The 25522-nt window shown below is 39.1% G+C and overlaps 1 protein-coding gene across 1 annotated transcript in view; it reads right to left on the bottom strand.

Moving 5' to 3' along the window:
• The window catches only part of LOC131931922 (voltage-dependent calcium channel gamma-5 subunit-like), a 33278-nt gene extending 16002 nt beyond the window's left edge, over positions 1-17276 (bottom strand). The window contains exon 1 of the mRNA XM_059288751.1: positions 17042-17276. The gene's annotated coding sequence lies outside the window, so the exon portion shown is untranslated. The remainder of the gene's footprint in view (positions 1-17041) is intronic.
• Between the last annotated feature and the right edge of the window lie 8246 nt (positions 17277-25522).

Raw genomic sequence — 25522 nt, 5'->3', positions numbered from 1 at the left:
TCCCCCCATATACTAGGGTACACAAACATAAAACCTTTAGGGAATCTGAGTACCCAACCACCCCCATATACTAGGGTACAACCATAAAACCTTTAGGGAATCCCTGTACCTAACCACCCCTTATACCAGGGTACACAAACATAAAACCTTTAGGGAATCCCCGCACCTAACCACCCCTTATACCAGGGTTCACAAACACAAAACCTTTAGGGAATCCCGTAACTACCCCCCCCCTATACCAGGGTACACAAACACAAAATCTTTAGGGAATCCCCGTACACAACACCCCCATATACCAGGGTACACAAACATAAAACCTTTAGGGAATCCCGTACCTGACCACCTTGTCTTAAAATCCCGTTACGCCCCATTATGATGTCGTGTGCCCCAGTTTTCAGACAGGGTTTATGTATTATCACATCAACATTTCTGGATAGCGAGAAATAAAAGAACAAAGAAATTACACACGTCTTTCATCTTTCCTGAGGCCAGTATTTTCTTTTTAAATAAAAGTTTTTTTCATCTCGTTTGGATGATATCGGAATCGCCTTACAAATGGCGAAAGCTTATTTTATAGTTGAGATAAATTTCTTATCAATTTTTTTTTATTTTATCCAAAAATTCTGTATGCTTATCCGCGTTTTATTTATTCAAGTTTTGTTTTGTTGTTACGAAGCTGCAGTCAAATGTATTGTGTTTATGAGTTCAAATTTTTCTTTCGCTTCTTTTCAAACTCAAAATTTTTAAAAATGAAAAATGTTATATCCACACTATTTAAACAGTCTACTACTACAAGACTAAACAAGCTGTTTTTGGTGATTTAAAGCGTGATTGACTAAATCAATTCTGTGTAGTGGGCATCTGTTAATGATAACCCTACATGGCAAAAACTCAAGATTAGTACATTTAGTAACGATGACGTTAAAGAAAGGACATTTCAAAGCAGCGATTTGAGAGTGATTCAACTATCTGAGGCAAAGATCTGTTAATGATTCAACATTGGCGTTAAAGGATTTCTGAATGATTCGACATTTTGAAGCAAGAATCAGTGAATCATTTGACATTAGAAGTAAAGGTCTAAAAATGGGTTGACGTTTCGAAACAGTTAAGTAAATGATTCGAAATTTCGAAACAACTATCTGTGAATGATTCGACATTTTGAAGCAAAAAAAATGATGTGACATTCCGTACAAAGATGTTTGATATACACGACATTTCATGCAAAGCTATGAGAAGGATAATACCTAACGTGGCTAGGATCTGCGAATGATCCTTAATGCAATCTAAGGCTGTCTGTAAGCCCTTTCAAGCAATGATAAAGAGATAAACTCGATATAAAGTAAAGTAAGGGGCGCCAAGAGGGCATCGAGTGAGGAGCTCTTGAAATCTAATGTCTTTTATTGATTGCTGCTCGGCCTTTTTGTGAACGGTGCCTGCCATTTGACGATTAGGGTACGGCTGGCAGAGTTTTACAAATTAGAGGATCTTGGTGGTGGAGTTAAACAAATTAGTGGATCTTGGTGGTGGAGTTAAACAAATTAGAAGATCTTTTAGTAGAGTTAAACAAATTAGAGGATCTTGGTGGTAGAGTTTTACAAATTATTTTACAAACACCCCCTACACTAACGTTACACCTGCAAAACACAGGTAACACAAAAACCCCAACACACTTGTAACACAACACCTCCAACACACAGGTAACACAACACCTCCAACACACATGTAACATAACACCTCCAACGCACAGGTAACACAACACACCAACACACAGGTAACAAAACACCTCCAACACAGGTAACACAACACCTCCAACACACAGTTAACACAACACACCAACACACAGGTAACACAACACCTCCAACACAGGTAACACAACACCTCCAACACACAGGTAACACAACACCTCCAACACATGGTAACACACTTGTAACACAACACCCAACACACAGGTAACACATCTCCAACAAACAGGTAACCCAACACCTTCAACAAACATGATAACAAATCACCTCAACACATGGTAACACAACACCTCAACACATGGTAACAAATCACCTCAACACAGGTAACACAACACCTCAACACATGTTAACAAATCACCTCAACACAGGTAACACAACACCTTCAGCAAACATGGTAACACAACACCCCAACATATGGTAACAAATCACCTCAACACATGGTAACACAACACCTCAACACATGGTAACACAACACACCCAACACATGTAACACAACACCCCAACATATGGTAACACAGCACACCCAACACCCAAGTAACACAACACCCCCAACACACAGGTAACACAACACCTCCAACACAGGTAACACACTTGTAACACAACACATCAAACACACATGGTAACACAACACACCCAACACCCAAGTAACACAACACCCCCAACACACAGGTAACACAACACATCCAACACAGGTAACACACTTGTAACACAACACATCAAACACACATGGTAACACAACACACCCAACACCCAAGTAACACAACACACCTAACACACAGGTAACACAGCACAACCAACACACAAGTAACACAACACCCCCAACATTCAGAACTCGTGCTTGTTTATCCTACAAATTATGATGTATCGATTTCTTCACGTTTTAATTACCGCCGTAAATGGCTCCAAGTTTTTAACTCTCCTCTTGTGTTACACGCTGCTCAAAACAAAATGGCCACGACATCTAAAAACTGTAATTACACGACAATCGGATTAGGCCACCTCCTCCTTAAAACACACAAAAAACACTCGAAAAAAATTCGACAAAAAATATATACGATGTCTCGGTTAAATTAAATCTAAGTTACACATGTAATTTAAATTCTGGAGTAAATTTTTCTTCATTAAACACATTTTAATACGTTTTTTAAAGTCGATGAAATGTTTTTTTTTTACTTTCTCGTATATACGTAGTATGGAGAAAGTATTGTAATCGTGCAAAAAAAAAAATCGAGATTTTTACAAATCTCGACGTTTTACACCTCACTGATACGGAAAAACATAATTTTGCAATCTTGTCCGTATGTCTGTGTGTGTGTGTGTCTGTCCGTGTGTGTGTCTGTGTGTAAACACGATAACTTGAGTACCGTTACAGCTAGGTTGATGAAATTTCATATATAAGTATTTTATCAAAATCGTAGATCCGTATCAACTTTTGAGCGATTTCCGATAACCGGAAGTGGTACTTTTCCTACTTTGAATTTTTTAAAAGCCTATAACTTGAGTACTATTTCAGATAGATAAATGAAATTTCACATGTAAGTAAAAGATCTAATTCTCTACCTTCTGTTAAATTTTGAGTAATTTCCGTTGACTGGAAGTAGTAATTTACGCTACTTCCGATTTCTCAAAAAACTAATGTAAATTTTAAAAGTACTAATAATATTGCGCACTATTATGCGCTTTTTTTATTTGCGTTCACTTGGTGTGCAATTAATTTGTCTACGAGATTTTATTCTATTTTTAAAACTTTAAGTATTTAAAATGGATTAAAAATCATGTCTATAGCCCGAGTTTCCATCCCCTGTTATTTTATATAAGAATATTCGAGAAAGTTTAGGGGAGATCACTCCCGGGTTATTTAATCAAAAGAGCAGTTTAATTTCAAATACCCCTGGGTTTGTGTAGTAGTTTATAATGTCAAATGACTCGTGTGTGAACTATCTTTCGATATAATGGGAACAACAGAGCTCAGTTGTTCCCCTTGAGGTTTGTGTCTAGTTATAGCAGCCAGGAGAGTGAATATTTGATGTTTCATTTGCCCAGGTGTAATCTTCAATTTAATCAGTGCATTCTAATTAAACGCTGGCGTTTGATGGAATTTTATCTTCTTCGATTTTATTTACGTTATTGAACTTCGAAACAAAACCACAACCTACGTATTTAGAAGCACACCCTAAGATATACAACCACACCCCTCCTGTACAGAACCACATGTACATAGTCACACCGCTCACGTACAAAACACACCCATCGTGTACAAAACTACACCCCTCCTGTACATAGTCACACCCCTCGTGTACAGACCTACAGCCTTCATGTACAGAACCACACCCCTCGTGTACAGAAACACACCCCCTCATGTACAGAACCACACCCCTCGTGTACAGAAACACACCCCTCATGTATAGAACCACACCCCTCATAAATAATGCTACACAGGACCACACCGCTTATGCACAAGACCACTCCACCCCGTTTAGGAACGCACCCAACATTTTTTGTCGATTCAGTACTTTAACCCCAGTGTTGACTGTACCTCCTAAATCAACCCCACTGGCCTTTGGTCTAATTTAAGTCTCAGCCTATCTCGTCCTTGCTGGTTCATTTCTATTTTACATTTCTACTTCTGTCAATATTCTACAAAGAAAACATAACGACTGTATAATTTTAAAATATGCTAATATACCACATTGTGGCATTTTTATCAAGGTTCCATCTAATTCTATGGGACGGCGTGATTGAATGGTAGAGCGTTTAGATGCTAGCCCGAAGGTCTCGAGTTCGGATCTCGGTTCAGAATTGCCTGTGTAGGGCGTACCTGAGTTCACCCAGTTCTGATGGGTACCTTACTGATGTTGGACAAAGTAATGCGGGTGGGGGATAATGCTGACTATAATATATGTTTATTTGCCGAGGTCAAGAAACATTTGAACATCATCTGCCCAATGGATCGCATAACATAAATCTAATTCTCCGTTTGTCAAATAATTTAATCAATAACATGTGTAGACAGCCAACTATTCTTATTATTTCTATTTGAAATTATCTATCTATATATATAATTCTCCTCTTCGAGCCGTTAGAAAACAAGCTGCAAACGCTCTCCCTACCTCCCCACCCCTACATGGTTTTAGTGAGCTGTGTTCACTCTAAATGTTTACAAGCAGAGCCAACAATTTTAAACGTAGGGGGGGGGAGGGGGAGGGGGGGAAGGAAGGGGGTGGGGTTATGGTCCTTAACGAGCTACTTATAGTGTTTTAAAGAAATATTTTCAGTGTCAGCGTTGGTACTGTCGAATTCACAAATTATGAATTATTGAAAATTAGAAACAACTAAATAGCGGCGTATGTTATGCAGCGGGCCGGCTCGTCAAATATATTTGTCAGTTCTGCAGTTCTATTCACCTTTGTCCAATGAGTTTTGACAATTCTATCTCTAGTTGTCAAATGGTTATGTCAATTTCATGGGCCGCTGAGAAACTTTTATCTGTCAATTTAATATCAGTTTCTAAAGTGCACTTGTCAAACTTTTGTTGTGACAATTTCATGTGCAGTTGTCAAATTCTTGTTGTGACAATTTTACGGGCCGTCAACCAACATTAAAAGCCAGCTCAATTTCTTGGCGTCTAACGCTTTTGCACTCGTCTAACGAGAAGCCAGGAAAATCGTTTTGTACCCCGTCCCCCTCCTGTCCTGTCCTGCCCCCCCCCCCACACACACACCCACACCGTCCACCGCACCGTGACATGTCCGTCTGTATCAATTATTTGCCGCGCGTGTCCTGTCATGCGCCCGTGACGCAGATACCTGATTAGGAAAACAAATCTATTGCGGCTTTCATCGATTTAATCGTTTGGGGGCGAGGGAGGGAAAAACATGACAGGCGGTACAGGGGTGGGGGTGGGGGTAGGGGGACGTCTTCGAGTGTCTCGATTACATGTCAATTGGCCTTCACTTTGGCCTAAAAAGAAATTAGTTCGCGGCAGAATTTTCTTTGGAACTCAACTGGTTTTTCACATGCAGAAGCACGGCTGTCTGGAGAGCACACGTCAGCAACTAGGCAATAGCCACATGATACGTCTCGTCTACCCCCCCCCCCCCCACCCCCCACCCCTTATCAAACACCTCTCCTCTACGACAAATATGCAAGAAGAAAAAAAATGCATCTTTTCTATTTCATCATGAAAACCCTATATTAAGTATGCAAAAAAGAATTTGATTACAAAAAAAAGGAAGTCTTTTATTACAAATCTTTAGCAATACGTTGAGTTTTTTTTTTAAGGGGCGGGCAGTTCTGACATTCGTCTGCCGCAATCAATAGAAAATTGAAATTGTTTCATCTCTGGCATGGCGGGAGTGGGGCAATATTTTAGCTGGGACGTGATAGACAGGCACGTGACTTTTTCTACCAAACTGAGGCTACTTTTCTTCGCAAGAACATCCGGGTTATATAACGTATGGACTCAAGGGTAATAGGACAAGTAAAGGGTAGGAGGGTTGGGGTGGGGGTGGAAAAAGTTAATTGAAATAGAAGATGGACTGTCAGAACTGTATGTGTAGGGGGTGTGAGGAGGAGGTGTGACTTTATTTTTGTTGGAGAACCTTTGTATACGTTGTTTGAGCTATTGTGTTGTTTAAAAAAAGTAAAGCTTCCCTTTCAAACCTGACGGTCTATGGTGTGGTCAGCACTATGCCCAGCCGCATTTACTTTCCTTAACGTGAGTTTGGTACCCATCAGGGTTGGGTGGACACAGGGACGGTCTACTGACTTGAACCCGGCTTCGAACTCGAGACTTACGGGTTAGCAGTCCAGCTCTCTACCGCTAGACCACTCCGTCCCCTTATTGTATTGTTTACAGTTTTAATATTAATTTGTTTAACAAAATGTATTTTTTTAAGAGATGGGCAGTGCTGAACTTTCCACAAGGAAAACACGGGACTATACTAAGTGCCCAAATTCTGATGGAGGCCCTAGGTACGAAATTTGATGTGGTCATGGACTGATCTAATATAATTGTAGGAAGGAAACTTATACAAAGGGGACTGTGAAGTAAAAGTAAGATGTCTTTTCCAACCTGTTGGTGATGGTTCATTGGGCAGGTGAAGTAGAGTTCACCTGTTTCTGTGACCTCGGTATATAAAGATATACCCTTGCCACCTTTACTTTCCCTAACGTGAATTAGGTACCTACCAGGTCTGGATGGACTCATAGACGTTTCACTGACTTGAACCGGGATTCGAACTCGAGACTTTGCAGTCTAGCGCTCTATTAGAAGTATTACACTAAATGTAATACATTTCTAGGGACGGCAAAGTGTGTCTGATCAGGCTTTAATGCAGGGCAGTATAAAAGTTTTACTTTATTCTTCAGCTAACACGTACTGGAATTTTGTGAGTCGTGTGAGCAGATACTGATGTACTAATGCTACGTACAAGATGAACATGTCTTTTAAGTCGTGTAAGCAGATACTGATGTACTAATGCTACTTACAAGACGAACATGTCCTTTAAGTCATGTCTACACAGATAGATCATCTTAATGTTACTTACAAAATAAACATCTACATTTTAAAAAAAAAACAATTCCCTGTAATCCACAGTGTTTTACTGAGAGCTGGGTGGACTCAAGGACGTACTTCGGACTCGAGCAAGGATTCGAACTCATGAGTTTAAGGTTAGCAGGCTCTACCATCCGACCAGGCCGGCCCTAGTCTATGGTCTCATATCGTAACTTCATATCTCCTTTTTTATGTCCCTACCCTTCCCATGCATCTCCCCCCCCCCCCCCCCTTCTACGTCTCCCCCGCCAACAAAGACGTAACCGCCCCTATTACGACATTATTATTGAACGAGTTAAATTTAATCTGAGATTAAAGCTCCCTAGAGAGTGATAAAAAAAACCCACGTTAACTTGAGAGGGCCACGCTCTGCGCTGGGCAACACAAGCGGTGATTTCAATGTTGTGGACAAGTAGAGAAATTCGAAACTAAACATTCATTGTTGTGGACAAGTTGAGAAATTCGAAACTAAGAATTCAATGTTGTGGACAAATTGAGAAATTCGAAACTAAGCATTCAATGTTGTGGACAAGTTGAGAAATTCGAAACTAAGCATTCAATGTTGGGGACAAGTTGAGAAATTCGAAACTAAGCATTCAATGTTGTGGACAAGTTGAGAAATTCGAAACTAAGCATTCAATGTTGGGGACAAGTTGAGAAATTCGAAACTAAGCATTCAATGTTGTGGACAAGTTGGGAAATTCGAAACTAAGCATTCAATGTTGTGGACAAGTTGAGAAATTCGGAACTAAGCGTTCAATGTTGTGGACAAGTTGAGAAATTCGAAACTAAGCGTTCAATGTTGTGGACAAGTTGAGAAATTCGAAACTAAAATAAGATACAAGCGGTGCATCCAACGTTTTGACAAAAAAAAAACCCACTAAATAATCAACAGCTTTTTCTTGGCGTCTAAATGTAGATGTATACTACCCAAGTCCAGTAGGGCGAATTAGGTTATTGGGGCAGCTTATGTCCTATGCCCCCCCCCCCCCTCGAACACGTCCCTGATCTACCAGACAGGCATACAATTCTTTCATATGAATATTTGCACTAATGCTATTGGCTTAGTGTTAGCCTACTGTAAGGGTAATTGTGTCCGTCTTTCTTTTTAATAATGAATCTAAATCAAATAAGAATCAATTGAGAAGTCTTAGACCTGCATGCAACAGTTAATTCTATATCAAGTTGAGCTCATGAAAACCAGAAAGGGTCAAATAATTAAAGACACATTTAATATATATATATATATATATATATATATATATATATATATATATATATATATATATATATATATATGTGTGTGTGTGTGTGTGTGTGTGTGTGTGTGTGTGTGTGTGTGCGAGCGCGCGTGTGTGCGTATACCTATTACTTATGAAATAGAAGGGTGAATGTTAGTAAAAATAGCACAATGCAACAGAAAAAAAAATGTATGTACAAACTAGACAGTTCTATACACACACACACAAAAAATCTCGAGCTGCGCAACAAAAGAGCTAGCTGTAGAAAACGTCATCTCGAGATTCAGACATTGAAACCTCGCGAAACAAGGCGTGTAGGATTACATTTCTCAATTACTTAGCTCAGAACGTGCGTCTAACAGCGAGAAACGGACGGGATTAATACAGTGGAAAGCGGTGCTTCTTTTTGTTTTCTGTAAATAGAACAACACAATTTTCTTGTTTTTGTGACAGCGTTTAAAGCATTGGGTTTCACGACGATCGAGGAGATGGATATATACAGCTGACGAGAATAAAGCATTGATGAAGGTTTTAGTTAAGGGTATGAATATCACACGAGAATAAAGCATTGATTAAGGTTTTAGTTAAGGGTATAAATATCAGACTAGAGTAAAGCATTGATGAAGGTTTTAGTTAAGTGTTTAAATATTAGACGAGAATAAAGCATTGATTAAGGTTTTAGTTAAGGGTATAAATATCGAACATTAATAAAGCTGTTATAAATGTTAGTTAACTATATATTGAACAAGAATTCAGGTTTAGACTGTACACTATTTTACAGAAGTCAGGTACACTCTATGAAAACTGTGTATACGACCTAAATAAATGATAAAATGTGTAGAGATCTGAACAATATGGTGCATAAAGTACAACAACCTTTAAGATAATGTCAAGAGAACGATGCTAGTGACAAAGTAAAGAAATAACTAAATAGCTAAAAACTCAACACATTTAGAATAACATAGGCAACCAATATGTGTTAGAAAAGCCAAATTAGTCAACACAACACCATATTAAATGCACACACACTGTTTAAGAGACTTAAATGATTCTGTTAAAAGCCCGGCTCTCGAATGGTATTTATGTTGTGTACTTTCCGTAGTTTACACATGTGACATGTGACATCATTGCTTTGTTTTCGTTCTTGTCACAACAAACACTTTTCCGGTTGCATAATTAAAAAGATGTTTCTACATTCGAAAATGCCTTTATTTTTATCACAGCTTCAAAAATGTTGCGGACAGAGAGAGAAGTGCGCACGGGGTCTTTTATATATTACGATATATGTATATATATATATATATATATATATATATATATATATATATATATATATATATATATATATATATATATATATATATATATATATATATATGTAACTAGGGTAGTTATCATACTATGGTTAACAACGTATTACAGTCTGATGCAACTGATAACGATCATAAAGCCACGGCGTATTTTGGGAAGGATACGACAAGCCGCTGTCAACTTTGACACGACTTGGCTGACGTAACAGTGCAGGTGTTCTATTAATCGGACTGATGAGACAACTGCGTAGTAATCGGAAGGCGAGATATTCGGATTGAACATAACTATGATAGAACCGAATACGATTACGCATACGAAGGGATATATAGGAAGGCGAGAGCTGAGAACGAGGGGTAGGAGAGTGGCAGTATCAAGTTGGTTACTGAACGTTGTAGACGTATTGTGTTAATAGGGACGATAGACATGTGCATTCGGTTATGTGAAGACTAGTGAGGACGGTTGGGGGTCAGTTGATTCATTATATTATTGTGAAGCATTTCTTTTTGATTCATGTAATAAAAGGATCAATGGTAAACCTGCATCTTCGAGTATCTATATTGTGGTCGATGTTGTGTAGAATGAGTAAATACACTCGTTAACATTTGGCACTACAAGCAAATAGACTCGTTACATTTGGCGTTGTCGAGCAGAAGATGCAACTAGACTCGGTTACATTTGGCGCTGCGGGCAGGATGATTCAATTAGACCAGCCGCTAGGGCACCCATGGTCAACCTAGTTCATAACTGTGTTTCGTGTGTGTGTGAATTCGGACATTCAGGAACAGTGAAAATTGAGGAACGAGGAAAATTATTCATACACACACGGTAAGAAAGGTCTTTTTTTTTTTTACTCAAGGAATAAAAATTATAATGTCTACTCTGGACGAGAAGCAGACCCATATTGTGGTCCTGCCCAGAGAGTCCCACATTAACAAATTTTACGGGGACGGTGATCCAACTTTAACCAACAGGTTCAGTGAAGAGGTCAAAGCGGCCTGGGCCTCGAGATACATGTCACCAGAGGAAAGATTAAGACTGCTGATGGGCAGTATAGGAGAGACGGTTAGGGCAGAGGTCAAATGCCACGATAAAACCATCCAATCAGATCCAGATAAGGTGCTGGATCTAATTATGGAGACCTTTGGGGAGAGACGGTCGGGATCGCAACTGCTATCGGGGTTCGTAGGCTTAAAGCAGAGAATGGCGGAGAGTGTGATGGAGTATTCACACCGAATGAACAGGGCCTTTGATGCGGTAAAGGGTAAAACACCTGACATTGATGTGCGCCTACTGAGGGACCATTTCATCGAGGGGCTAGCAACCCCGATCTTAAGGAGAGAGTTGAAAGAAGAGGTCTACAAAGACCCACAGTTGACCTTCCTTCAGGTCAGGAACTCAGCGATCCGCAGGTCCGAGGATGAGGACCAATCGAACTGTTCGGTGGACAAAGTCTCTGTGCCGGAACAGAAACAATCCCCACCCACAGGGACCGGCACGATGGAAACCATGATGGCTCAACTGTTGGCCCACCTGGATAAGGTTGACCAACGATTGGAGAGGTTAGAAAGCAGGTCAACAGCTGAGAATCAGGGCAAAAACGGGACAAAACAGAGACAGGTTGGACAGCCGCGACCTGCCGGTCCAACGCTCCGGTGGACGGCTGACGGTCGACCAATTTGCTTGTCCTGCTCACAACCCGGACATATGGCACGGTACTGTCAGGGAAACGGTCGTCCTCTGTAAGGCAGGACCAGGCTACAGAGGGGCGAGGTTATGGCCCAAGAAACAAAATGATGGGAGTCTGTCCCGAAATGATGATTACGATCGGGGACATCGCGGTGAAGGCAATTGTGGATACAGGCTCCCAGGTGACGACAATTACGGAAAATTTTTACACCAAATGGATGAAAGGAAAAGACCATAGGTTAAGGTCTGACACATGCATGCGCCTGACGGCAGCTAATGGACTAACCATTCCATACTGTGGTTATTTTCTGGCGGATGTCGTGGTGGCGGGACATAGGTTGAAGCAGGTTGGGGTGTTCGTTACGAAACACAACCTAGAGACAAATGTGTCAAATATACCTTGCCTGTTGGGCATGAATATTCTTGGCCAGTTGCCAGAATTTCTTACAAATATTGTCGGATCGACCACACCAGGTCGGGGATCCAAGTTGGCCAGGTTTGCCAAGACCAGAGGAAGGATATCAGTCCCGGCAAACACGGTCAAGGCAATCACATTACAAATTGGTGATAGAAGCGTGAATGGTGATGTGATGATAGAACCATGTGGCGCCGCACTGAGGGCAGGCGTCGTGTTACTGCGGACATACACATCAGCGGAAAATGGACTAGTTCAAGGATTAGTGGCAAATGTTTTGGATGAGGAAATTTTTATACCGCCTAACACTCTGGTAGGAGTACCACAGAACGTCGAGGTACAAAAGTCGGCACAGTGCATCGAACTGATCAATACCAGCAGTAATGAAGTAACAATTAGGTCGGTCAATGTGACTGCCGAGGTGAAGAAAGAGGATGGCCGATCATATACATTCCCGGAAACTGAGGACCCAAAACTAAATGAATTGCTTAATAAGTACAGGGATATATTTGCCTCGTACGATGGTGATTTGGGTTACACGGAAGTAATAAAACACCAGATACCCTTACTACAAGACAAGCCGGTGGCGCAACCTTATCGAAGATTACCACCAAGTCACTACTCTGCGGTGAAAGCACACCTGAATGATCTACTAAAGAAGGGAATTATTACAACCAGCACAAGCCCGTATGCGGCACCTATTGTAGTGGTAAAAAAGAAGTCAGGGGAGATAAGACTGTGTTGTGATTACCGGAAATTGAACAATATCACAAGAAGGGATGCATTCCCCTTGCCTCGTATTGATGAATGTCTTGATGCGTTGGGGGGAGCAAGATTTTTTTCTACCTTGGATTTGGCTAGCGGCTACCACCAAGTGGCCATGCACCCCAACGATCAACATAAAACTGCATTTATTTCTCCACTGGGACTGTACGAGTGGACCCGTATGCCGTTTGGTCTAACTAATGCGCCTGCTACATTCCAGCGAGTAATGCAGAGTGCTATGAGTGACTTTCTATTTCAAATAATGTTGGTGTACTTGGATGATATACTAGTTTACTCAAAAACTTGGGAGGACCATCTAGAAAGATTAGAACAAGTGTTTCTCCGTCTTAGAGAGATAGGAGTAAAGCTGAACCCAGACAAATGTGGCTTCGGTCTGAAATCGGTACGTTTTTTGGGTTATGTGATTTCGTCGGATGGCATCGCCACTGACCCAGATAAAATTGCAGCTGTTAAAGAATGGAAACAGCCAACAACTACGGTAGACGTCAGATCATTCTTGGGCTTTGCTTCCTATTATAGAAAATTTGTACCTGGTTTTGCAAAAATTGCCGCACCGTTGCATGACTTGGTAAACAAAATGACAAAGAAACACAGTAAGGAGAAAAAGAAAGGCAAAACACAACTGATAGGTGAATTATGGACTGAGGAATGCCTGAACTCGTTTAAGCTACTGAAAAAGGCTTTGACAGAGGCGCCGATATTAGGATACGCAGACTTTGACAAACCATTTCGGCTAGAAATTGACGCCAGCTCTAAAGGTCTGGGAGCTGTGCTATCACAACAACAGGAGCAAGGTTTCAGGGTTATTGCGTATGCCAGTCGAGCTCTGAAGGAATCAGAGAAGAACATGACAAATTACAGCGCCATGAAACTAGAACTTTTGACATTAAAATGGGCTGTGACTGAAAAATTCAGGGACTATCTATTAGGTGCTAAATGTGTGGTATACACTGACAATAACCCCTTGAGTCACCTAAAGACAGCAAAGTTGGGATCCATCGAACAGCGATGGGCAGCAGAATTGGCACTCTTTGACCTAGAGATAAAATATCGCCCGGGGCGGTCCAATGGCAATGCGGACGCTTTATCAAGGAATCCTTACGAGAGACCGGGCGATGAGGAAGAAACGCTGACAGGAATATGTGAGGTCAGAGCGTCAACAGATATCCCTCACGGGGTGCAAGTGATGCAAAACGGGCAGACTGTGGTGGAGCACATATCCACAGAGCCCCGTCATATGGACATCAGTGATTTTAACTGCCTTAATCACAAAGAGATAAGAGATGCCCAGAGAACGGATAGTGGCTTACAGCCGCTATTGAAATACGTCCAGGAACAAAAATTCCCAAGAAGAAGGGAAAGAGAACAGTTTGGTCGAGAAACAAAGAAACTACTGAGTCAGTGGGACCGTCTCAGTATAAAGGATGGTGTTCTCATGCGGAGAATTCATGACCAAATTGATGGGACAATACACCAGGTGGTGGTGCCTGGACAATTACGAGAAGAAGTGCTAAAGTTGGCACATGACAGGGCAGGACACCAGGGTCAGGACAGGACGCACAAAATATTACGACGGCGGTGTTACTGGCCCAATATGGAGATGGAGGTCAAACGCCATTGTGAGGCTTGTGTGAGGTGTCAGCATGCGAAAATGCCAGTTGTTAAAATGAGACAGCCATCAGGACACTTACTGGCGACAAAACCACTAGAGATTGTGGCTATGGACTTTACGTCGTTGGAGCAATCATCGGATGGGACGGAACATGTGTTGGTAATGACTGATGTATTCACCAAATGGACTGTTGCGGTGCCCACACGAGATCAGACGGCCAAAACAGTGGCAAAGGTCTTAATAGAACATTGGTTCATCAAATATGGCATACCAAGACAATTACACTCTGACCAAGGAAGGGCCTTCGAGTCAGAAGTAATTAACCAACTGTGCAGCCACTACGGATCAACAAATCTAGAACAACCACATTTAATCCGAAAGGAAACGGACAGTGCGAGCGGTTCAACCGCAGCATGCATGATTTGCTGCGTACTCTAGAACCTGAACAGAAAAAACGTTGGCCTGATTTTCTCCCAGAGTTGGTATATCTATACAACTGCACCCCCCATGCCACAACCGGCTTTTCGCCACACATGTTACTGTTCGGACGGGAGGCTCGACTCCCTCTTGACTTGTTCCTAGGAAAAAAGGAGAGTATGACTGTCTCATACACCGCACTAGAATATGTGAATGAACATATGAGACGAATTAGAGAAATGTACAGGGTGGTACAAGAAAGACTAGAACATGAAGCACGGCGAAGGGAACCGCCGGTACAGACAAAGGACCCGCCACTCAAACTGAACGACAGGGTATTACTGCGTAGCCACCCGTTAGGCAGAAACAAAATCCACGACCTCTGGGGACAGGAGATATGGCAAGTCGTGGAGATGCCTAAAGTAGCAGGTGGCCCCTTTAAGATAAGACCCATCAATCACACCAAACCGGATCGGTGGGCGAATATTGCTCAATTAAAGAAATATTGTCATAGTCAAGAAGAGCAGTTACACACAAGGAAACCTAAGACAATTAGGGAACCGGAAACTTACACGGAAATTCTCATACCCATCCCGGAACCATGTCACCATCAACAGCACAACAGCGATACACAAGTGGAGGATAACGGCAACAATGAGGATCCCGATCCTCCCAGAAGCAGAGAGACAGTAGACCATCAGATAAGTGGTCCGCGGAGAAGTTTGAGAAACAGAAAGAATACGAAATTTTTCGTCAGCAACCATCAATTCTTTCATGGTCGCGCTGGTATGAGAACAGACTGTTCAAAAAGTTATAAAAGTGAACTGGTGAAGGCACCAAACGATAAAAGGTGGATGTGAATTCTAGAACTGCTTTGTGTCTGAGGAATATGATGAAGACACATTTGACATGTGAAATAGTGATAACTGTCAATCTATTACGAATGTGACGACATTGACATTGAGTGGAACAATAATTTTTTTTTACGGCGGTGCTTTTGACTTTGAAGGAGTGCACCTGCCAAGCGTTGTTTGTGGTTGAAAACACACAAAAAAAGGCGGGGGTGGATGTAACTAGGGTAGTTACCATACTATGGTTAACAACGTATTACAGTCTGATGCAACTGATAACGATCATAAAGCCACGGCGTATTTTGGGAAGGATACGACAAGCCGCTGTCAACTTTGACACGACTTGGCTGACGTAACAGTGCAGGTGTTCTATTAATCGGACTGATGAGACAACTGCGTAGTAATCGGAAGGCGAGATATTCGGATTGAACATAACTATGATAGAACCGAATACGATTACGCATACGAAGGGATATATAGGAAGGCGAGAGCTGAGAACGAGGGGTAGGAGAGTGGCAGTATCAAGTTGGTTACTGAACGTTGTAGACGTATTGTGTTAATAGGGACGATAGACATGTGCATTCGGTTATGTGAAGACTAGTGAGGACGGTTGGGGGTCAGTTGATTCATTATATTATTGTGAAGCATTTCTTTTTGATTCATGTAATAAAAGGTTCAATGGTAAACCTGCATCTTCGAGTATCTATATTGTGGTCGATGTTGTGTAGAATGAGTAAATACACTCGTTAACATTTGGCACTACAAGCAAATAGACTCGTTACAATTGGCGTTGTCGAGCAGAAGATGCAACTAGACTCGGTTACATATATATATATATATATATATATATATATATATATATATATATATATATATATATATATATATATAGGCTAATATATATATATATATATATATATATATATATATATATATATATATATATATATATATATATATATATATATATATATATATATAAACAAAACCATATTAACAGTCAATAGAAAAAGTTCAACTAAAATCATCGTAAATAGTATTAAAATTTCGCTGTGAGATATTTTGTCTGAGATATTTTGTCTGAGATCATTTGTCCATGGTATCATTTGTCTTGATATATTTTGTCCTGGTATCTTTTGTCTGTGAGATCATTTGTTCTTGAGATCATTTGTCCTGAGATCATTTGTCTTGAGATCATTTGTCCGTGAGATATTTTGTCTGAGATAATTTGTCTGAGATCATTTGTCCTGAGATCATTTGTCCTGTCACCATATATATATATATATATATATATATATATATATATATATATATATATATATATATATATATATATATATATTACTCTTACAAAACTAACGAACATTATAAGTAGACATACAATATACAGAACAGCTAGCTGAGCCGATGTTGAAAGAAATACCTTGATTAATGAATCCAGGTGTGTTGAGACAGGACAAGCTGCTGGCACACTCCGTTACACTCCGATCTGTCTCAGAACTGTTCCGACAGCCCCCCTCCCTACACTCCTGCACTCTGGTCAGTCTGCGAGTTGTGACGACAGCCCCCCACACACAGCGCTCTGGCTGGCTGACCGGTCACATCATAACACTGGCAGAGGAGTCATCAAATAGCGCTAGAATCGGAGCCCGTCAATAACGCGGAGAGCCATCCAAGTAATTGATAGCTACAACTTGGTGGAGTACGGGTGGGGGGGGGGGGGGTGGTTGGGGGGGGAGGATGAGAGTGAGCTGAGAGGGTACTGACAGAGGCAAACGTCTGGTGAGAATTGAAAACATGGTAAACGTGTGTTGTACTGCGGTGATGCCGGTGCCAGCCTGGAGAGCTCTGTGTGAGCGAGGGGTGGAGCAGCTAGTATTTGTTTGAGGAATTAGCGTTTTGATGGCCATTCGTGGAGCTAGACGCATTTTCTTTTGTTACACGGACACATACACACGGACACATACACGGACAAACACATACGGACACATACACAACTCACACGTACGCGCACACCCACGCTCACACACACACGCACACTCACTCAAACTCACCCGCACACAAACACACACACCCATATTATATATATATATATATATATATATATATATATATATATATATATATATATATATATATATATATATATTTCTTTATTTATATATATATATATATACATATATATATATATACATATATATATATATATATATATATATATATATATATATATATATATATATATATATATATATATTTATGTATTTATATTTGAGAAAGACCCTTGAAACAGAATGGACAGTTTGATAGAAATGACTTCGTTACTAAACAGCTGAATTTCGATCACAGAGGTAGTGATGACGTGTCACGTCACACTTGTGTACGTCAACCTCCTGACACTCTAACTTCACAGGTTGGGGGGGGGGGGTTCGTCTATCAGTTACTCTAATGTCACAGGTTTGGGGGGTGCTCATCTAGGTTGGGGGGAGGGGGTCGGGATAGGGGTCATCTATCAGTCACTATATCGTCAAAATTTTGTAGCACCATAGCACCAACCACCCCCACTGACCATAAAAAAGTGTTGAGGCTAGCACGGTAGCACCAACCAGGATAGCACGGTAGCACCAACCAGGATAGCACGGTAGCACCAACCAGGCTAGCACGGTAGCACCAACCAGGGTAGCACGGTAGCACCAACCATACTAGCACCAACCAGGGTAGCACCAAACCAAACAGACTATCATGGTTACACCAACCAGGGTAGCACGGTAGCACCAACTAGGGTAGCACCAACCAGGGTAGCACGGTAGCACCAACTAGGGTAGCACCAAACCAGCCAGACTATCACGGTAGCACCAACCAGATTATCACGGTAGCCCCAACTAGGGTAGCACCAAACCAGCCAGACTATCACGGTAGCACCAACCAGACTACCGCGGTAGCACCAACCAGACTAGCACGGTAGCACCAACCACGTCAGCTCGTTAACACCAACCACCTCAACTCACCATAAAACAAAACATTTTAAGCCGCGACATCTGAGAATGTAGAGTGGTCTTGACAGCTCGCCTAAAAAAAAATTTCGACTTTTAAAATTTAATCTTGTTCTTGCCATTTTTGGACAAAAATCTGGCCAGTTATAGATGTTTTCAAGTCTATTTTTAGGCATAATCTGAAGACTTATAAAAACAATTATAAATCATTTTTACTTTTTTATTTACCATTGTGTACATATTACGTTTTTTAACACTGTAATTTAAGTAACATTGTAATTATCTTAAATCTTATTCTTATTAAAAGCACGACTTCAATTAAATATCAAATATCTACATAGTTTTACCAGTAATTGTATTCTAAGACTCCTTTAATCATACATGAAAATAGACAATCACATACAAATATAGCACTGGTCTCGACTTTTTCTTCTTGAGGACAACCTCTAAATATAAAAAAAATCTGCTGTATTAAAGAACTGTTAAATGAAGTTTATGTTTCTTGTCGCATTTTGAATTATCTTCATGGAATATTGATACAGGCCGGAACACAAATAAGTTGTTGGCAATTTGGAATCATCGAATAATTATATATACAACTCATTCCTACAAAGTTGTTTATGGGGTATAGTTTTATACCTGGTGCTTTAAGTCGTCATTAGTTATCGATATTCTAACACCACTATATCCCATAACTGTTAACGCATATTTTGAACTACGAATACTGACCTTTTACTGTTTAAGTTGATTTCTGACTGCATGTCGAAATATAACTAGGATTCTGGACTTTTGGCAAACCCCGCTTCAATTCCTGATTCCTGTAAGCTGATCTCTGACTTTCAACACTGTGTAAGCTACAATCCCTGAGTATCATAACGGTGTAATCCTTAACTTTCATTACAATGTGTAAGCTAATCCCTAACTTTCATTACGACGGGTAGCGAACCCTAACTTTCATTACAATGTGTAAGCTAATCGTTAATTGTCATTACAATTTGTAAGCTTATTTATAGCTTTCATTACAACGTGTAAGCTGGTCCTTAGCTAATTACTATGTGTAAGCAAAGATCACTGACTTTCAACCCCATCTGTAAGCTGATCCCTGACTATGATCAGCCAACAGACTTCCTTACACCGCACAGGCCTATTGATTTGGTTATCTTTTTCACACATCTTTCTAAAACGAATCATCGAAACGCCCTAATCAATACCCAACAGCGATATATCAATGTATAATTTTTCAATCTCGTGTTGCCCAGTATATGAACACACCTTAAAAAAATATTTTTTTTTTTTAAATCGTGCCATGATGGAGCAACGCTTCATTATGTTAACAAAGTGGATTGTATACATTTTTGTTTCTGAGTTTTTTAATTGTGACGTGACGATGCATAGCTTTATAATGTCAAATAAATGGGTTGTAGAAATTAGCAGGGGCGTAGCGAGGGGGGGGGGGAGCGGGGGGTGCGGACCGCACCGGGTGACACCAAGGCAAAAATATATAGAGAAAAACTCGAGGGGGGGGGGGTGCAAATCGAAAGCTTGAGGGGGGGTGCAAATCGAAAATTTGAAAGTTTGTCCCTGGGAAGGGTCTCTATGCCTCTGGGGTGGGTGACACCATTAAGTGCCGCACCGGGTGACACCCGACCTCGCTACGCCACTGGAAATTAGTATTATCTTATTCGTTCTTCTGTTAATTTCTTTCAGTCTGGATAAGACCGCGATGCGTGTATATTGATTAGTTGTTCTTTGTTAGGACTTAGGACAGTATGTTTTAGCAATAATAATAATAATGCTAACGGTGGAAATGTGTTTTTTTTAATCGCGAGAAATTAAATGCTTTATTAGCTTAAGAAGAATCATTAAAAGTTTTGGTTTCTAAAAAAAGATGATGGAATTAACGACATTTTAAACTCGTATATTCAGCTTATTAATTTGGCTAAGAAAATAACAGCAATAGCCTACATTTTTCACTTATTATAGTTTAACTGTTAGCGGTTAAAGATAGAAATCATGTACATTTAAAAGCTTGTTCATATTAAGATTTTTAGAAAAAATAAAAATCTATAACTGTTTTCTTTAATGATTTAACTGTATAACAACATAATAAAAACTGTTACGGTAAAGTAACTAGTAATATGCGAAGATTTGATAGTTTGCCCGGCAGTCAGAACGGGTCGCTACACTTCTGATTAGGTCCACCTATGTTGGTGACCCCAAGCTTAAGTTATACTGTGTTTACTCGAAGTGAGCGAAAGCTCACGAAAATCACCGTCTAGTAGTCGACGTAGTCCATAATGTATCCACGAAGGTTTGCAGTGTATCTGTTAACCGATTTATTTAGTAAGTCAACGTGCCTTTGTTTTATTTGATAATCTCCGGTGTTTTTTTTTCTGGTGTGTTGTTAATTTATGTGTTCTCTTCATCAGAGGCGTAGCGATGGGGGGTGACACCATTTAGGGGGTGACACCAATGCAAAAAAATAGCAAAATATATAAAGAAAAATGATAATTTTACTTAATTAAATGATTAATTAGAGTGAATTAAATAGAATTCTAAGATCAAAGTTGACAATTCCCAACACGGGTGGAAGGGGGGGGGGGGGTGACAACATGACGTAAACCTGCTAATAATAGAGAAAACATGCATCATCCAGCTATATATACAATTGAATATAGATACAAATCGTTAGTATTATCTGAGCACAGTTTAAAGCAATCACCGTGGGGTGACGGGGGGGGGGGGGAGTTAAATCAACTCAACGTGCGATATAAATGCCTGGGGAAAGGGTTTGGTTGAGAATCGTAATAACCTATATGTTAATCCATGAATAGGGTGGGGGGGGGGGGGGTTAAATACATACAGAAGAAAAAAATGCATACATATACACATGCGTGTACACATACTTACAAGTGTATACGGAATATATATATATATATATATATATATATATATATATATATATATATATATACAAATGTATATGTATATGTATATGTATATGTATATGTATATGTATATGTATATGTATATGTATATGTATATGTATATGTATATGTATACGTATATGTATACGTATACGTATACGTATACGTATACGTATACGTATACGTATACGTATACGTATACGTATACGTATACGTATACGTATACGTATACGTATACGTATACGTATACGTATACGTATACGTATATGTATATGTATATGTATACGTGTATGTGTATGTGTATGTGTATGTGTATGTGTATGTGTATGTGTATGTGTATGTGTATGTGTATGTGTATGTGTATGTGTATGTGTATGTGTATGTGTATGTGTATGTGTATGTGTATGTGTATGTGTATGTGTATGTGTATGTGTATGTGTATGTGTATGTGTATGTGTATGTGTATGTGTATGTGTATGTGTATGTGTATGTGTATGTGTATGTGTATGTGTATGTGTATGTGTATGTGTATGTGTATGTGTATGTGTATGTGTATGTGTATGTGTATGTGTATGTGTATGTGTATGTGTATGTGTATGTGTATGTGTATGTGTATGTGTATGTGTATGTGTATGTGTATGTGTATGTGTATGTGTATGTGTATGTGTATGTGTATGTATGTGTATGTGTATGTGTATGTGTATGTGTATATGTATATGTATATGTATGTGTATGTATATGTATATGTATATGTATATGTATATGTATATGTATAAACACAGATGTATATGTATATGTATATGTATATGTATATGTATATGTATATGTATATGTATATGTATATGTATATGTATATGTATATGTATATGTATATGTATATGTATATGTATATGTATATGTATATGTATATGTATATGTATATGTATATGTATATGTATATGTATATGTATATGTATATGTATATGTATATGTATATGTATATGTATATGTATATGTATATGTATATGTATATGTATATGTATATGTATATGTATATGTATATGTATATGTATATGTATATGTATATGTATATGTATATGTATATGTATATGTATATGTATATGTATATGTATATGTATATGTATATGTATATGTATATGTATATGTATATGTATATGTATATATATATATATATATATATATATATATATATATATATATATATATATATATATATATATATTCTTACGGGGGGGGCGGTGACACCATTGGGTGCCGCACCGGGTGACACCCGACCTCGCTACGCCACTGCTCTTCATGCAGTGCTGCACACCAACTGATAAATAAATTAAGGAGGTCTTTTGCTTACCTTGACAATGAGCTAAGATTAAAGTTCAATTTGGCTTCATTCTTACGCTTTTTTTACACTTTTAACACTCGTTATTTTAGTAGATATTGTTCCTGACATGACAGGAATCCAAAATTTAAATTTACATTTTTCAAGACCCCCATACAGTGAATAAATAATGAAACGCCTTTTTAAAAAAATTAATGTTAAAATAAATCTAATGTGCGTTTAGTTGTAATTATTTTAGCGTTTTAACATTTTGCTAAAAAAAATTAAATTAACCATAATTTTAGGTGTTAAAAATATTTTTTATGAACAATGCAATAATAGTGAATATACTTCATTTTATTGTTTCTTCAAAGCAGTATTAGCTAAAATTATTTCATTTAAGTAATTTGAATTTAAGTTGTCTCCCTTGATTTTTTTTTTTTAACTTTACGAACGGTAAAAACCATCTAATGAACAAATCAAAGAATGAGTAAAGAAAATATTATCTGGTGCAGACTTGGAAACTGTGGACCATAAAAACAGTGGTGAAACATCATCTTCGATTTGACTTGTCTGGTGGTCAAGATGTCATCAAGGACACTGAGAGAGAGAGAGAGAGAGAGAGAGAGAGAGAGAGAGAGAGAGAGAGAGAGAGAGGGGGGGGGGGGGAATTCATGATGGATGTCTCTATATGTTTAATTAAGCAGCTGTGTATGAGGATGTATGTGTGAGAAATACGTGAGGATGTATGTGTGAGAAATACGTGAGGATGTATGTGTGAGAAATACGTGAGGATGTATGTGTGAGAAATACGTGAGGATGTATGTGTGAGAAATACGTGAGGATGTATGTGTGAGAAATACGTGAGGATGTATGTGTGAGAAATACGTGAGCATACATATTCTTGTTGTAAATATCCTTGTATTGTGGGATATGAAGGTGTATGTATATAGTTCATGACATACTTCATCTATATCCATTTGGTCTGTTTACATGTATGTTTCAATCTTAAACATATTCTTTCCAAAAATATTACAAAACGACTAAAAAATCACTTTTATTGATTTAAAAAATTACAATTACATAATTAATTGTTTTTAAAAAAATATTTATCTTGCAACGTGTTTTTAGTTTATAAAATATAGATCTAGTCAACGTTTAATACAAATCACACGTGTGATAATAGTTTTGTTTTTGCTTTCCATATAATGGATCAGGTAAAATACTGTTTGGTGTTCAGTAACTTCAGGTGTCGTGAGTTCTGTGTATTTTTTTTTAAAGCATAAAAACGTTTTCATAACAAAATTTTATGTAATAATGCACTAAAAAGAAAAATAAATTATTTTATTTAAATCCTTATTTAAATCTATAACTCTGTGCGTCACTGTGTCACTCTAGAAAAAACACAGGGAAATTTTAAAGACGCGTAGTGAAAGACCGTGACGTCACATAGAATATATAGGCAAGCTTTGAAAACAAAATGAAATGTGTGCATTTCTAAAGCCGGAAAAGTACGCACAATAAAATGACGTCATTGATTCTAGAGTAAAAATAGAATTAAAAAGCCATTCACGAAACAACTAGGTCTACGAAATAATTATGACCTCATTGAAATTTGATGATAAAGACACGAACATTACCACCTTATTTATTTGTCTAATCTTAAAAGTGGTCTGCGTGCTGAGTTTCTTTCAGGTATGCCTTGGGTAGGGGGGGGGTGGAAGAGAACTAAATACTAAATATAGAAAATATATACTTGTACCAGCGTCATCCCCCCTCCCCCGGAGAATTTAATCCGCCCCCCCTCCCCAAAAAGTGCCCTCTTCCCCCCCCCCCCCCCCCCCACACACACACGGAGAAGAAAAGTTTGAAAGAATCTCCCCCCCCCCCCCCCGCCCCCGAACTAAATACAATGAATATAGAAAATATATACTTTTACCAGCGTCATCCCCCTCCCCCGGAGAATTTAATCCGCCCCCCCCCCTTCCCCAAAAAAGTGCCCTCTTCCCCCCCCCCCCCCACACGGAGAAGAAAAGCTTGAAAGAAACACCATCTGCATGATTAAGGTTTAGCGCCCAAACGTAGGAAACGGGTTTAGATTATAGAAGGAGGGTCTACCTTTTGACTGTATGATCTACAAATGAGACCAGCGTTTCTTTCAGACTTTTTTCTTCCCGGAAAGGGGGCTACACTTGAGATTTTCGAGGGGGGGAGGTCGGGTACGGGGGTGGACACTGGTACAAACATATTTTCTATATACATTTTATTTCGTTATGAATTGGACGCTAGAGTTGCCTGAAAGAAACTCTGAATGCAACTTGTGTCAAGTTTGAGCTTAGGTGCAAAAGTTTTGGGGTATGACTACGGCTATATTTAGTATCAATGTGCAGTAACTACTTATAGATCAAGGTTACCAGCTGATTAAGGATTGTGGTAATGTCAACATTGTCTAATAATGTCTATACAAAATATAGAATGGCGTCATTGATAATTGAATAATATATATAACTAGCCATCGGTACCCGTTTCACGTGAATTATAGGCCTATATATTTTAAAATGTTGAACTAGTTTGAGAAAAATAATTTATAAAATAGTTATTGGTCAAAACGCAATGTGCATTACTACACGCTGAACGATATTACTGACAAAGCAAAGAAATAACTAATT

Source organism: Physella acuta, unplaced genomic scaffold, assembly GCF_028476545.2.
Source record: "Physella acuta isolate Inbredline_101_S28 unplaced genomic scaffold, ASM2847654v3 ptg002054l, whole genome shotgun sequence".
NCBI classification, from domain to species: Eukaryota; Metazoa; Mollusca; class Gastropoda; family Physidae; genus Physella; species Physella acuta.
The sequence above is the reverse complement of the archived record's forward strand: the minus strand, read 5'-3'. Positions and strand labels throughout refer to the sequence as shown.